Source organism: Alosa pseudoharengus, unplaced genomic scaffold (genome assembly GCF_046254945.1).
Source record: "Alosa pseudoharengus isolate Yale_2024_CS ecotype anadromous, Long Island Sound unplaced genomic scaffold, YU_APseudo_1.1 YU_APseudo_1.1_scf_11, whole genome shotgun sequence".
NCBI classification, from domain to species: Eukaryota; Metazoa; Chordata; class Actinopteri; order Clupeiformes; family Clupeidae; genus Alosa; species Alosa pseudoharengus.
In genome coordinates, this window is record NW_027468576.1 from 40,659,732 (window position 1) to 40,676,881 (window position 17,150).

Consider the following 17,150-nt stretch of genomic DNA (forward strand, 5'->3'; position numbering starts at 1 on the left):
AGCTCTGTGTGTGTGTGTGTGTGTGTGTGTGTGTGTGTGTGTGTGGGAAGCGTACATGTAATTAGCATGATGGGCCTACAGAGCTCTGTGTGTGTGTGTGTGGGAAGCGTACATGTAATTAGCATGATGGGCCTACAGAGCTCTGTGTGTGTGTGTGTGTGTGTGTGTGTGTGGGAAGCGTACATGTAATTAGCATGATGGGCCTACAGAGCTCTGTGTGTGTGTGTGTGGGAAGCGTACATGTAATTAGCATGATGGGCCTACAGAGCTCTGTGTGTGTGTGTGGGAAGCGTACATGTAATCAGCATGATGGGCCTACAGAGCTCTGTGTGTGTGTGTGTGTGTGTGGGAAGCGTACATGTAATCAGCATGATGGGCCTACAGAGGTCTGTGTGTGTGTGTGTGTGCGTGGGAAGTGTACATGTAATCAGCATGATGGGCTTACAGAGCTCTGTGTGTGTGTGTGTGTGTGTGTGTGTGTGTGGGAAGCGTACATGTAATTAGCATGATGGGCCTACAGAGCTCTGTGTGTGTGTGTGTGTGTGGGAAGCGTACATGTGATCAGCATGATGAGCCTACAGAGCTCTGTGTGTGTGTGTGTGTGTGTGGGAAGCGTACATGTAATCAGCATGATGGGCCTACAGAGCTCTGTGTGTGTGTGTGTGTGGGAAGCGTACATGTAATCAGCATGATGAGCCTACAGAGCTCTGTGTGTGTGTGTGTGTGTGTGGGAAGCGTACATGTAATCAGCATGATGGGCCTACAGAGCTGTGTGTGTGTGTGTGTGTGTGTGTGTGTGTGTGTTGTGTGTGGGAAGCGTACATGTAACCAGCATGATGGGCCTACAGAGCTCTGTGTGTGTGTGTGTGTGTGTGTGTGTGGGAAGCGTACATGTAATCAGCATGATGGGCCTACAGAGCTCTGTGTGTGTGTGTGTGTGTGTGTGTGTGTGTGGGAAGCGTACATGTAATCAGCATGATGGGCCTACAGAGCTCTGTGTGTGTGTGTGTGTGTGTGGGAAGCGTACATGTAATCAGCATGATGGGCCTACAGAGCTCTGTGTGTGTGTGTGTGTGTGTGGGAAGCGTACATGTAATCAGCATGATGGGCCTACAGAGCTGTGTGTGTGTGTGTGTGTGTGTGTGTGTGTGTGTGTGTGTGGGAAGCGTACATGTAATCAGCATGATGGGCCTACAGAGCTCTGTGTGTGTGTGTGTGTGTGTGTGTGTGTGGGAAGCGTACATGTAATCAGCATGATGGGCCTACAGAGCTCTGTGTGTGTGTGTGTGTGTGTGTGTGTGTGTGTGGGAAGCGTACATGTAATCAGCATGATGAGCCGAGAGGACCCTGCCAAAGCTGGGCTTCCTCCCCGCCGACGGAACACATTACAGCACACGGTACACACACACACACACACTCACACACACACACACACACTCACACTCAGCACGGTAAACACACACACACACACACACTCACACTCAGCACGGTAAACACACACACACACACACACACACTCAGCACGGTAAACACACACACACACACACTCAGCACGGTAAACACACACATACACACACTCAGCACGGTAAACACACACACTCACACACACAGACACACTCACAGACACACACTCAGACACACAGACACACTCACAGACACACACACACACACACTCACACACACAGACACACACTCAGACACAGACACACACTCACACACACAGACACACTCACAGACACACTCACACTCACACACACAGACACACACTCAGACACAGACACACACTCACACACACAGACACACTCACACTCACACTCACACACACAGACACACACTCAGACACAGACACACACTCACACACACTCACACACACACACACACACACACACACACACACACTCACACTCAGCACGGTAAACACACACACACACTCACACTCAGCACGGTAAACACACACACACACACACTCAGCACGGTAAACACACACACACACACACTCAGCACGGTAAACACACACATACACACACTCAGCACGGTAAACACACACACTCACACACACTCACACACACAGACACACTCACAGACACACACTCAGACACACAGACACACACACACACACACTCACACACAGACACACACTCACACACACAGACACACTCACAGACACACACACAGACACACTCACACTCACACACACAGACACACACTCAGACACAGACACACACTCACACACACAGACACACTCACAGACACACACACAGACACACTCACACACACAGACACACACTCAGACACAGACACACACTCACACACACAGACACACTCACACACACACACTCACACTCACAGACACACACACAGACACACACTCAGACACAGACACACACTCACACACACAGACACACTCACACTCACACACACACACTCACACTCACAGACACACTCACACACACACACACAGACACACACAGCCTACATTCATCTGGAAAATGACTTTTCTATTTCTGTTCACAACAAGTTAGTGCGTAATAATAGTTATAGCTATTCTCCCATAATGTGCTATTAGCAAGTTAGTGCATAATAATAGTTATAGCTATTCTCCCATAATGTGCTATTAGCAAGTTAGTGCTATTAGTTATAGTTATTAATAGTTATAGCTATTCTCCCATAATGTGCTATTAGCAAGTTAGTGCATAATAATAGTTATAGCTATTCTCCCATAATGTGCTATTAGCAAGTTAGTGTATAATAATAGTTATAGCTATTCTCCCATAATGTGCTATTAGCAAGTTAGTGCTATTAGTTATAGTTATTAATAGTTATAGCTATTCTCCCATAATGTGCCTGTTTTGTTATGAGGCATCATAGGCTAGCCCACCTCAGAAACCCTCCCCTGTTCCTGCAGCTCTGTTTGTGTGTGTGTGTGTGTGTGTGTGTATAGTATGTGTGTGTGTATGTGTGTGTAAGTGTGCTTGTGTGAGTGTGTGTGTGTGTGTGTATGTGAGTGTATGTGTGTGTATGTGTGTGTGAGTGTGCTTGTCTGAGTATGTGTGTGAGTGTGTGTATGTGTGTATTTGTGTGGGTGTGTGTATGAGTGTGTGTGTGCGTGCATGTGTGTGTGTGCCCGTGTGTGCATGTGTGTGTGAGAGTGGGTGTGTGTATGAGTGCGTGCGTGCATGTGTGTGTGCGTGCGTGCATGTGTGTGCGTGCGTGCATGTAAGTGTGTGGGTGTGCGTGCATGTCTGAGTGTGTGCGTGCATGTGTGTGTGTATGAGTGCGTGCGTGCATGTGTGTCTGTGAGTGCGCGTGAGTGTGTGCATGCATGTGAGTGTGTGTGTGTGTGCATGAGTGTGTGCGTGCATGTGTGCGTGCATGTGTGTGTGTGTGTGCATGTGTGTGAGTGAGTGAGTGTGTGTGAGTGTGTACATAGAACAGGAAAGGAGTGGGTCAGTTAAAGTGTTGAGTCAGGACAATACAGAGAGAGAACAAGCACATGATTTGAGGGAGGATGTGTGTGAGTGTGTGTGTGTGTGTGCGTGTCTGTGTGTGTGTGTGTGTGAGTGTCTGTGTGTGTGTGTGAGTGTGTGTGTGTGTCTGTGTGTGTGTGTGTGTCTGTGTGAGTGTGTGTGTCTGTGTGAGTGTGTGTGTGTGTTTGTTTGTACATGGACGTGTATGTCTGTGCCTTTATAGAAGGAAACCCACCAAAACATGATGTAGATAGAGACACACAAACACACACCTACACACATACACACACATACACACACACATATCCATACATACATACACACACACACACACACATACACACACGCACACACACACAAAGAGGGGAGAGCTGTCCCATATGGTGTGGAAGTGCCCAGTGTATTGGCCTCCTGCTGTGCTGTGTGTGTGTGTGTGTGTGTGTGTGTGTGTGTGTGCTGCTCTGTGAGTGAGGAGCTGTTTGCTGGCCTCTTCAAAGCACCAGGCGACACTCACAAGGTCTCCGCTTGTTATTGTGATAGAGACACACACACACACACACACACACACACACACACACTCGCTTGTTATTGTTCAGCGCCAGTGTTTGTGTTCTCTCCTTCCAGCATGCCTCAGGGACGCTTCATGCAGAGGCTAAACATACACACACACACTCACACTCACACACACTCACACACACACACACATTGCCCCACACTGAGTGAGTCACACAGTAAATGGCCTCCACTGTCCTGCTAAGCCCTTTCTCAGCGGTGACACACAGAAGGCCGTTGGAGGTTTGACCTTCGTCAGCAATCCCTGCCTGCACCGCCACGATCTCACACAGCCCGCCAGCAACGGCCAGAGGTCATCGCCACGGTGACTGGACACGCACATGCCCACCAGCCAGCCAGCAAGCAGCGTCCAGCCGACCAGCACAGGACCACGAGAGTGACCGCAACAGGGTGAGGAGTGGAGGAGAGGAGTGAAGGAGAGGGGGATAGAGAGGAGGAGGGGAAGGTGTGGGGAGTGGGGGATAGAGAGGAGGAGGTGTGGAGGAGAGGGGGATAGAGAGGAGGAGGTGTGGAGGAGAGGGGGATAGAGAGGAGGAGGTGTGGGGGTTAGAGAGGAGGAGGTGTGGAGAAGAGGGGGATAGAGAGGAGGAGGTGTGGAGGAGAGGGGGATAGAGAGGAGGAGAGGAGGAGGTGTGTAGGAGAGGGGGATAGAGAGGAGGAGAGGAGGAGGTGTGGAGGAGAGGGGGATAGAGAGGAGGAGGGGGAGGTGTGGGGAGTGGGGGATAGAGAGGAGGAGAGGAGGAGGTGTGGAGGAAAGGGGGATAGAGAGGAGGAGGTGTAGAGGAGAGGGGGATAGAGAGGAGGAGGTGTGGAGGAGAGGGGGATAGAGAGGAGGAGGTGTGGAGGAGAGGGGGGTAGAGAGGAGGAGGTGTGGAGGAGAGGGGGATAGAGAGGAGGTGGTGTGGAGAAGAGGGGGATAGAGAGGAGGAGGGGAAGGTGTGGGGAGTGGGGGATAGAGAGGAGGTGGTGTGGAGGAGAGGGGGATAGAGAGGAGGAGGTGTGGAGGAGTGGGGGATAGAGAGGAGGAGGTGTAGAGGAGAGGGGGATGGAGAGGAGGAGGTGTGGAGAAGAGGGGGATAGAGAGGAGGAGAGGAGGAGGTGTGGAGAAGAGGGGGATAGAGAGGAGGAGGTGTGGAGGAGAGGGGGATAGAGAGGAGGAGAGGAGGAGGTGTGGAGAAGAGGGGGATAGAGAGGTGGAGGAGAGGGGGATAGAGAGGAGGAGGTGTGGAGGAGAGGGGGATAGAGAGGAGGAGGAGTGTGTGACAGCAGGAGTGGACCGGGCATCGTCAGAGGGAACATGTACAACCAGCGGGGGGTTCAGACATGACTGGGCAGGATGGCTTACACACACACACACTGGGCAGGATGGCTGTCCAGAAATGGCCGGTGATGATGGTGATTATATATAGAGAGGACAGGGCCGGGGTGAGAGGTGGGGGCAGACAGGACTGAACCGGCTGACTGAATGAGGCGGCACACTCATGACCAAGCACTTACACACACTCACACACACACACTATCACATGCACTATCACACACACACACACTCAGATGTCATTCTCTCTCTCTCTCTCTCTCTCTCTCTCTCTCTCTCTGTGTTGGTCTCTCTCACTCACACACTCCCCCCCCCCCCCCTCGGCACGGTTGGCATTTCCACTAGCGCACTGGACCCCTCGGCCTCGTTAACCCAGAACTGCTGAGACACTGGAAACTTCCCTGAGCGTCTGACTGCCAGAGCTGCGGCTTCCCCCACACACACACACCCAGCACACACACACACACACACACACACACACAGACACAGCACACACACACACACACACACCCAGCACACGTACACCCACACACATACACCCAGCACACACACACACACCCAGCACACACACACACCCAGCACACACACACACACACACACACACCCAGCACACACACACACACACACACACCCAGCACACACACACACCCAGCACACACACACACACTCACACACACCCAGCACACACACACACACACACCCAGCACACACACACACCCAGCACACACACACACCCAGCACACACACACCCCCCACACACACACACACACACCCACTTACACACACACCCAGCACACACACACCCAGCACACACACACACACACCCAGCACACACACCCACACCCAGCACACACACACACCCAGCACACACACCCCGCACACACACACACACCCAGCACACACACACACACACACCCAGCACACACACACACACACACACACCCCGCACACACACACACACCCAGCACACACACACCCACACCCAGCACACACACTCACACACGCACACCCAGCACACACACCCAGCACACACACACACACCCAGCACACACACACACACCCAGCACACACACACACACACACACCCAGCACACACACACACACCCAGCACACACACACACCCAGCACACACACACACACACACACACACACCCAGCACACACACACACACCCAACACACACACACACACACACACACACACACACACACACACACACACACCCAGCACACACACACACACACACACACACACACACACACCCAGCACACACACACACACACACACACCCAGCACACACACACACACACCCAGCACACACACACACACCCAGCACACACACACACACACACACCCAGCACATACACACACACACACCGTCCACCCAGCACACACCCAGCACACATACCCAGATACCCAGCACCCACACACCGTCCACCCACACCCAGCACACATACCCAGCACCCACACACCGTCCACCCAGCACACACACACACACAGACCCAGCACCCACACACCGTCCACCCAGCACACACACACACACACACCCAGCACACATACCCAGCACCCACACACCGTCCACCCAGCACACACACACACACACACCCAGCACACATACCCAGCACCCACACACCTTCCACCCAGCACACACACACCGTCCACCCAGCACACACACCCAGCACCTAGCACACACACACACACACCCAGCACACACACACACACCCAGCACACACACACACCCAGCAGCCAGCACACACACACAGCACCCACACACACACCCACCACACACACACACACACCCAGCACCCACACACACACACACACACCCAGCACACACACACACACACCCAGCACCCACACACACACACCCAGCACACACACACACACACACACACACCCAGCACCCAGCACGCACACACACACACACACACACACACACCCAGCACACACACACACACCCAGCACACACACACACACACACCCAGCACACACACACACACCCCGCACACACACACACACCCAGCACACACACACCCACACACACTCACACACGCACACCCAGCACACACACCCAGCACACACACACACACCCAGCACACACACACACACCCAGCACACACACACACACACACCCAGCACACACACACACCCAGCACACACACACACACACACACACACACCCAGCACACACACACACACCCAGCACACACACACACACACACACACACACACCCAGCACACACACACACACACACACACCCAGCACACACACACACACACCCAGCACACACACACACACACACACACCCAGCACATACACACACACACACCGTCCACCCAGCACACACCCAGCACACATACCCAGATACCCAGCACCCACACACCGTCCACCCACACCCAGCACACATACCCAGCACCCACACACCGTCCACCCAGCACACACACACACACAGACCCAGCACACATACCCAGCACCCACACACCGTCCACCCAGCACACACACACACACACACCCAGCACACATACCCAGCACCCACACACCGTCCACCCAGCACACACACACACACAGACCCAGCACACATACCCAGCACCCACACACCGTCCACCCAGCACACACACACACACACACCCAGCACACATACCCAGCACCCACACACCTTCCACCCAGCACACACACACCGTCCACCCAGCACACACACCCAGCACCTAGCACACACACACACACACCCAGCACACACACACACACCCAGCACACACACACACCCAGCAGCCAGCACACACACACAGCACCCACACACACACCCACCACACACACACACACACCCAGCACCCACACACACACACACACACCCAGCACACACACACACACACCCAGCACCCACACACACACACCCAGCACACACACACACACACACCCAGCACCCAGCACGCACACACACACACACACACACACACACCCAGCACACACACACACACACACCCAGCACACACACGCACCCAGCTCTCACACTATGACTGAGTGAGTGTGAGAGCTGATCAAATGACTGAGTGAGAGTAAATGACTGAGTGAGTGTAAGAGCTGATATCAAATGACTGAGTGAGTGTGAGAGCTGATCAAATGACTGAGTGAGAGTAAATGACTGGGTGAGTGTGAGAGCTGATATCAAATGACTGAGTGAGAGTAAATGACTGAGTGAGAGTGTAAGAGCTGATATCAAATGACTGGGAACACAAGTAAGGAATTTGGTCTCTGCATTTATCCCATCAGTGAATTAGTGAACACACAGAGCTGCCATTACACCTAACACCAACTCATCTACATCCAAGCTGGGTTTGAGGCTGCAAAAAAATAAAAATAATTGGCTTTGTTTGGGTGGGCTTAGCGCTTAGTCCACTCCTAGAACTGGGCCTGAGGCCTAAGCAATGCTCTCTCTCTCCCTCTCCCTCTCTTTCCCTCCTTCTTGCTGGCCTGAGGCCTAAGCAATGCTCTCTCTCTCCCTCTCCCTCTCTTTCCCTCCTTCTTGCTGGCCTGAGGCCTAAGCAGTGCTCTCTCTTCCTCCCTCTCTTTCTCTCCCTCCCTCTCCCTCCTCCCTCTCCCTCCTTCTCCCTCTCTCTCTCTCTCTCTATCCCTCTCTCTAGTGAGTGGCCTCTGCATTGCTCCCGGTAGCCAGCATGCTGTGGAATGTCACAAACAGATACCGCTCGTGCTTACACATTAAACTGGGCCCTGGCACGACATCCTGCACGCACACACACACCCTGCACACACACTGCACACACACACACGTACAGTACATGTACACTCACACACAGACATGCGGACACACATTGTGCCCGACTGCAGTGCTGCTTGGCCAAGAAAGGACACACACACACACACACACACACATTGTGCCCGACTGCAGTGCTGCTTGGCCAAGAAAGGACACACACACACACACACACACACATTGTGCCCGACTGCTTGGCTAAGAAAGGACACACACACACACACACACACACATTGTGCCCGACTGAAGTGCTGCTTGGCCAAGAAAGGACACACACACACACACACACACACATTGTGCCCGACTGCTTGGCTAAGAAAGGACACACACACACACACACTGTGCCCGACTGCAGTGCTGCTTGGCCAAGAAAGGACGCACACACACACACACACAAACACATTGTGCCCGACTCTCTCTGCCTTGCAGGTGGAGCAGGTCTGACCGATAAGTACAATTTTTCACGTTCCACGTCATCCTGCAAATGTTGACGCAAATCCACAGGCAGGTGATGTTGGGGAATGACACACACACACACACACACACAGGCAGGTGATGTTGGGGAATGACACACACATACACACACACACACACACACACACACACACACAGGCAGGTGATGTTGGGGATTGACACACAGTGTTGCGGACATTATATCTTTTCAATTGAGTATAGTTTTCTTTTGTTCTGCACCTGCCAGAAGGTGGGATGTGCACACTATAACTGTTTGCTGAACGGAATGACACACACACACACACACACACACACACACACACACACACACAGGCAGTTGATGTTGGGGATTGACACACAGTGTTGCGGACATTATATCTTTTCAATTGAGTATAGTTTTCTTTTGTTCTGCACCTGCCAGAAGGTGGGATGTGCACACTATAACTGTTTGCTGAACGGAATGACACACACACACACACACACACACACACACACAGGCAGGTGATGTTGGGGATTGACACAAAGTGTTGCGGACATTATATCTTTTCAATTGAGTATAGTTTTCTTTTGTTCTGCACCTGCCAGAAGGTGGGATGTGCACACTATAACTGTTTGCTGAACGGAATGACACACACACACACACACACACACACACACAGGCAGGTGATGTTGGGGATTGACACACAGTGTTGCGGACATTATATCTTTTCAATTGAGTATAGTTTTCTTTTGTTCTGCACCTGCCAGAAGGTGGGATGTGCACACTATAACTGTTTGCTGAACGGAATGACACACACACACACACACACACACACACAGGCAGGTGATGTTGGGGATTGACACACAGTGTTGCGGACATTATATCTTTTCAATTGAGTATAGTTTTCTTTTGTTCTGCACCTGCCAGAAGGTGGGATGTGCACACTATAACTGTTTGCTGAACGGAATGACACACACACACACACACACACACACAGGCAGGTGATGTTGGGGGATGCCCCAGGTCACAGCCAGATTGATGACTCACTGTCTGCTTCCCTCTGGATGTGCAATACCCACACAGACACACACACACACACACACACACACACAGACACACACACACGCACGCACGCACGCACGCACACACACACACACACACACACACACACACACACTGCTGGAGCAGGAGACTGAGCCCTGGTGCACCACAGGCAGCAGCACAATGGAAGCTGTGGCAGCCAGGTGGTGACACACACACACACACACACACGACTGGCAGCCAGGTGGCTGCAGTAGAGTGTTTAAATCAGCTGTTATCAGACATGCAGTTCAGCTGAGGGATGTGACAGTCAAGTGCACACACCAGTAAAATGTGAAGGGTGTGTGTGTGTGTGTGTATCTGTATATGTGTATGTGTGTGCATCTGTACATGTGTGTGTGCATGTGTGTGTGTGTGTGTGTAGGGTGGTTGCAGAGTTAGCTGGTGGCCTGATCTCTCCTGATCAAGCCCCGACCTCTGACCATGACCACCTAAAAATAAATGCAGGAGCACGCTGTGTGTGTGTGTGTGTATGTGTGGCGGAGAGGAGCTTTGTGCTGAAGCTCACCTTTCACCCAGAAAAACAGCCCCAGAAAAACAGCCCCAGCATACACACATACTCTTTTCTTTCAGCATCTCCCCCGCATACATTCCCAGACTTTCTCTCTATCTCTCTCTCTCTCTCTCTCTCTCTCTCTCTCTCTCTCTCTCTCTCCCTCACGACACACACACACACACAGACACACACAGACACATACACACACAGACACACACACAAACACACAGACACACACACACACTTGTTTTTGAGGAGGCAATTACAGACGTCTCCGTGTCGCTCTGTTCCATCTTATTTTGGATGAAAAGTGGCTGACAGTTGTGTGTGTGTGTTTGTGCGTGCCTGCGTGTGTGAATGTGTGTGTGTGTGGGAGTGTGCGCGTATGTGTGCGTGCACATGCACACACACACACACATGCACGCACACACACACATGCACGCACACACATGCACACACACACACACATGCACACACACACACACATGCACACACACACACACACACACATGCGTCTTCCCACAACTCCTGCTGCAAAAACACACATGAGGTGAGATGTGCCAGAGCGGCCCAGGTTGTTGTTGTTCCTTTTTCACAGTCTCAAGGAGAGCAACAGGTCCTGACACACACACACACACACTCACACAGGAACCTGCAGCAACAGGTCCAGGCACGCCTTTAATGTGGACGAACCTGTCTGACCAAACTGAGACAGAGAGAGGGAGGTGAGATCAACTGATCACATAACATCTCCAACACCAGGGGCCTATTGCACAAAAGCAGAATTAAGACATCTGGGATAAGTTACTGAGCTGCGCTCAATGAATCCAAAACAAGAGCGTACAGGCTTAATTGGTTGCACAACGAGCAAGCCAGGATGAGCAGACACGGATTCATCAAGCCAGGTGAAACCTATCCTGGATAAGTGCGCTCTCACGGCTCCCTCAAATAGACCCCGCCACCGATCACAGATTCACTGATTCACCATGGCAACTAGAGCGGCTTCATTGCTTCTTCTACGGTGTGAAGTAGGTAGCGATAGCCTTTTCACAACAGCAACAAACAGCAACACCTCTGTGTAGGAGAATATTGCAACTAGTGCCGCGACCACAATGTGCAAAATGGTTAGGCAACTCCTGTGACGTCACATTGTCGCATGACAGGTCGGGAATGGTGAGTATGTAAAATGTAATTAATGATCACAAACGTTTAAATAATGACAGTGGGTCTAGGTATATGTGATAACAATGTTTAGTGGGCAGTGGAATAACTATTAGTTTCCGTTTGTGGTGACTGCTGACTGAGATAAGGGATGAGATTAAATAGATCCTGGAATTTAGCCTGGTCTGGAGCAGGCTAGCTCCACAGCATAAATCGCCATGGTAACTTATACCATAACATATCCTGCTGCCCCCTATCCCGCTTTTGTCCAACTGGATCACAGATAAATGTGATAACCAAGATATCCCGGCTTAATCCCTTGTCCTAGTTTTGTGCAATAGGCCCCAGAACAAAGCCAACAAAACAAATCACAACAACAGCAGCCGCCGCCGAGGCAGGACAAACTGTCCCGAGATGGTCATCACACCAGGTCAGATCTGACCGCCGCCGAGGCAGGACAAACTGTCCCGAGATGGTCATCACACCAGGTCAGATCTGACCGCCGCCGAGGCAGGACAAACTGTCCCGAGATGGTCGTCACACCAGGTCAGATCTGAGATGGTCGTCACACCAGGTCAGATCCGAGATGGTCGTCACACCAGGTCAGATCTGAGATGGTCGTCACGTGTGTGTGTGCAGGTCAGATCTGAGATGGTCGTCACACGTGTGTGTGCAGGTCAGATCTGAGATGGTCGTCACACGTGTGTGTGTGCAGGTCAGATCTGAGATGATCGTCACACGTGTGTGTGTGCAGGTCAGATCTGACCGGCTCCACGCCCTCCTACCGTCTTCAGAAGGCCACGTAGCTCGCCAGGACGTAGCTCGCCAGGACGTAGCTCACCAGGACGTAGCTCGCCAGGGGCCTCATTTATAAAAGTGTTGCGTAGAAACCATCCTTCATTTGATCTTAGATCATTTCTGAAATGATCGTACGTGTGATTCAGAGACCATGAACGTACGCACAAAAAAACGTGGGTACGCCACCCTTCCAGATGTGCCCATTATAAATCACACATATAAACGTCAACTTGTGCGCAGCCGGATGGTTTTAGGTCTCCGCCTTGTAAACACCCCCTCATCAATATCATTAGCATATGTTTGAATGAAATCAATGGCCTAAAAGCTGTAGCTTATGTAAAATGATATATTGAAAACATTGTATAGGCCTAGCCTATGCCATCTGATGTTAACTAGCCTATATGCGTCATTTCGAATAGCTTAACTAATTATGTTTTTTCCAGCAAAGCTTTCTGGAAAGAGATCGTATGCATCCATGTCCATGGTCCTCTGCTCGCTTTCATTCCTTTTGCTTGCAGTAATGTGAATAATCAACATTTAGTAGCCTATGTTTAGGCCTACTTTGTAGAAACAAATGGGTAGGCCTACCTTATGAAGGAAAGACCTAGGCCTACAGCATAATCCTGTACGTTATGGTACAGTAGGCTACTGTACGTTTCCAATATGACCCAGGGTAATATGCTGATTTAGCCTACAAAACAGAGGACTAAATTAAGCGTGATATGTCATGTAGGCTTAACGTTTCTTTTAGGATAGGTTATGTTTTTGCTGAAAAAGTAGCCTAGTTCGCCGGTCATTATTCATTCATTCTGCATATCTTTGCTATCGTTTTCTTTCAATAATGTCCAATGGCTTAAACATTGTCCTTTATTGTTTGCTTTAGGCCTACCTTTATATTTTAGCCTACATTATTCAACTCACGTATTGTCATCTGATCTTGGGCACTGCCAGTCAAAAAAAGCAAACAGGTGTGCTCTGCACCTCTTTACGCAACTCCGCCGCAACACTAAATATGAAGATGCCCTGCTTTCAGAAGATAACTTCTGTCCCTTGGATGTGTAGGCTATGATATAGAACAGGGATTCCCAAACTGTGGTACGCGTTATAGAATGCGTTACGTTTTTATGTGTTTATGTGTCGGATGGTGGGGGTACGCAAGCCGAGTCGGAATGTAGGCGGTAGTACGCGGGGGGAAAAGTTTGGGAACCGCTGATATAGAATATCTATAGCCTACATTGTATAGCTTACATTCAAATATTACCTTTCTGTTACGAAGCTGGGAATAGGCCTATGAGCGCAAATTAGGATGTAGTGGAGGCTAAACGCGAGTAAACGCAGTTTATCCACCTCTGAAATTTCAGAAATAGAGTTTAGGCCTACCCACCTCTTATTAGAGTTTATCCACCTCTCAAAAGAGTTTATTCACTTTTAACATTCAAAACTGTATTGTCCAATACTATCCTATATATGTATCCTATATATATATATATATGTACAATAACCTCCACCATTATCAAACATGTTCTGAATGCCTTTTTAAAAAAAGTCCACCTCACCGAGATTGCAGAATTCATAGTTCACCCACCTCTTATTTTACCACTACATCCCTGGCACAAATTTACTTTTCCTCTCCTAAACGAGGGCAATTGGACATTTTATGGTCAATATTAGATTGGTGAGAACACTAAATATATTAGATCACCTGTAAGAATGTTTCAATCATTCTATCGTAGGTCTTGGTGTTTTTTTAGATATTATGAAATAAGTAAGCTATACGTTTTTTCACTTTCTTAAGTGGGCTATAGTTCTCATTAGCAGTTTTATGCTAAACCATGAAACATTAAGCTGCGTCCAAAAACGTCTTTAAAAATCTTCTGATATTGATCATGCATAGGGCAAAGAAAGACATGAGATCGTTGGTCTTGGCATTTTGATCGCACTTAGACCTCAGATTACTTGCAGTACCCTGGCATTACCACAAGGAAATGGTCGTACGTCAAGTTTGAACCTGACGTGGAGATAAGCACTTTTCCACGTCAAAGACGTTTTTTATAAATCTGAGCGTTGGCATGGATTTGAGCGTATGCACGGTCTAAGATCAAATCTGTGCGTAAGAACGCTTTATAAATGAGGCCCCAGGTTCTGCTGTCTGGACGCCCACAGCGGTTACCAGGGCAACAAGTTCTGGTCTGGATGGGGTCCAGATGCATATGAGATCCAAAACCAGATTCAGCCGGTTTCTGATGCTGCTGCCAGTGTGTGTGTGTGTGTGAGGCACGTGGGGACCATATGACCTGTGAGTTATTTATGCAGGGGAACATCGCTTCATTTGGTAACGGCGGTTATATGACTATTTACATCTATTACTGTCGTCACAGCCCCTTTGGGACCTGTTTGCCAGTGTGTGTGTGTGTGTTTGGGCCCTGTTTGCTCAAAAGGTGTAAAATAGCCCCTGCAGCAGTTCTGGGAGAGAGAGCGCACCACCCTATTCTTAGAATCCCCGTCGGTGCACGGCTGGGCAGGGAGGACATTCTAAAAAGCAGCGTGCAGCGGGTGCCAGTGCCCCCCAGACCATGTGTGTGTGTGTGTGTGTGTGTGGGGTGGCAGCGCGTGCCAGCACCCCCCAGACCACCGTAAAACATCACGGCAGGGATGAGCCTGTTTACAAACCAACAGCATCGCTGCCACCCCACTCACACACACACAGCCTCACACACACACACACACACACGGCCCACCCAACACCCCAACATGCCTAACTCATACTGCAGGTCTTAACCTCATCTCTGCATTTTATCAGTTTAGCAATACTGCTTAGCACTTAGTGGCAGTAGAATAGTACGTAGCATCAAGGTCTGCTAACTCTTTACTGGAGCGTGGTTGCTGTTCCTTAGTGGCAGTAGAATAGCGCTTAGCACTTAGTGGCAGTAGAATAGCACTTAGCATCATATAGGCAATAGTAGGCAGTAGAATAGCGCTTAGCACTTAGTGACAGTAGAATAGCACTTAGCATCATATAGGCAATAGTAGGCAGTAGAACAGTACTTAGCATATGGGCAGTAGAATAGCGCTTAGCACCTAGTGGCAGTAGAATAGCACGTAGCATCATATAGGCAATAGTAGGCAGTAGAACAGTACTTAGCATCATATAGGCAGTAGAATAGCACTTAGCATCATATAGGCAGTAGAATAGCACTTAGCATCATATAGGTGATAGTAGGCAGTAGAATAGCACTTAGCATCATATAGGCAGTAGAATAGCACTTAGCATCATATAGGTGATAGTAGGCAGTAGAACAGCACTTAGCATCATATAGGCGATAGTAGGCAGTAGAACAGTACTTAGCATCATAGGCAGTAGAATAGCACTTAGCATCATATAGGCAGAAGAATAGCACTTAGCATCATATAGGTGAAAGTGGCAGTAGAATAGCACTTAGCATCATATAGGCAATAGTAGGCAGTAGAACAGTACTTAGCATATAGGCAGTAGAATAGCGCTTAGCACCTAGTGGCAGTAGAATAGCACGTAGCATCATATAGGCAATAGTAGGCAGTAGAACAGTACTTAGCATCATATAGGCAGTAGAATAGCACTTAGCATCATATAGGCAGTAGAATAGCACTTAGCATCATATAGGTGATAGTAGGCAGTAGAACAGCACTTAGCATCATATAGGCGATAGTAGGCAGTAGAACAGTACTTAGCATCATAGGCAGTAGAATAGCACTTAGCATCATATAGGCAGAAGAATAGCACTTAGCATCATATAGGTGAAAGTAGGCAGTAGAATAGCACTTAGCATCATATAGGCGATAGTAGGCAGTAGAATAGCACTTAGCATCATATAGGCAGTAGAATAGCACTTAGCATCATATAGGCAGTAGAATAGCACTTAGCATCATATAGGCGATAGTAGGCAGTAGAACAGTACTTAGCATCATATAGGCAGTAGAATAGCACTTAGCATCATATAGGCAGTAGAATAGCACTTAGCATCATATAGGCGATAGTAGGCAGTAGAACAGTACTTAGC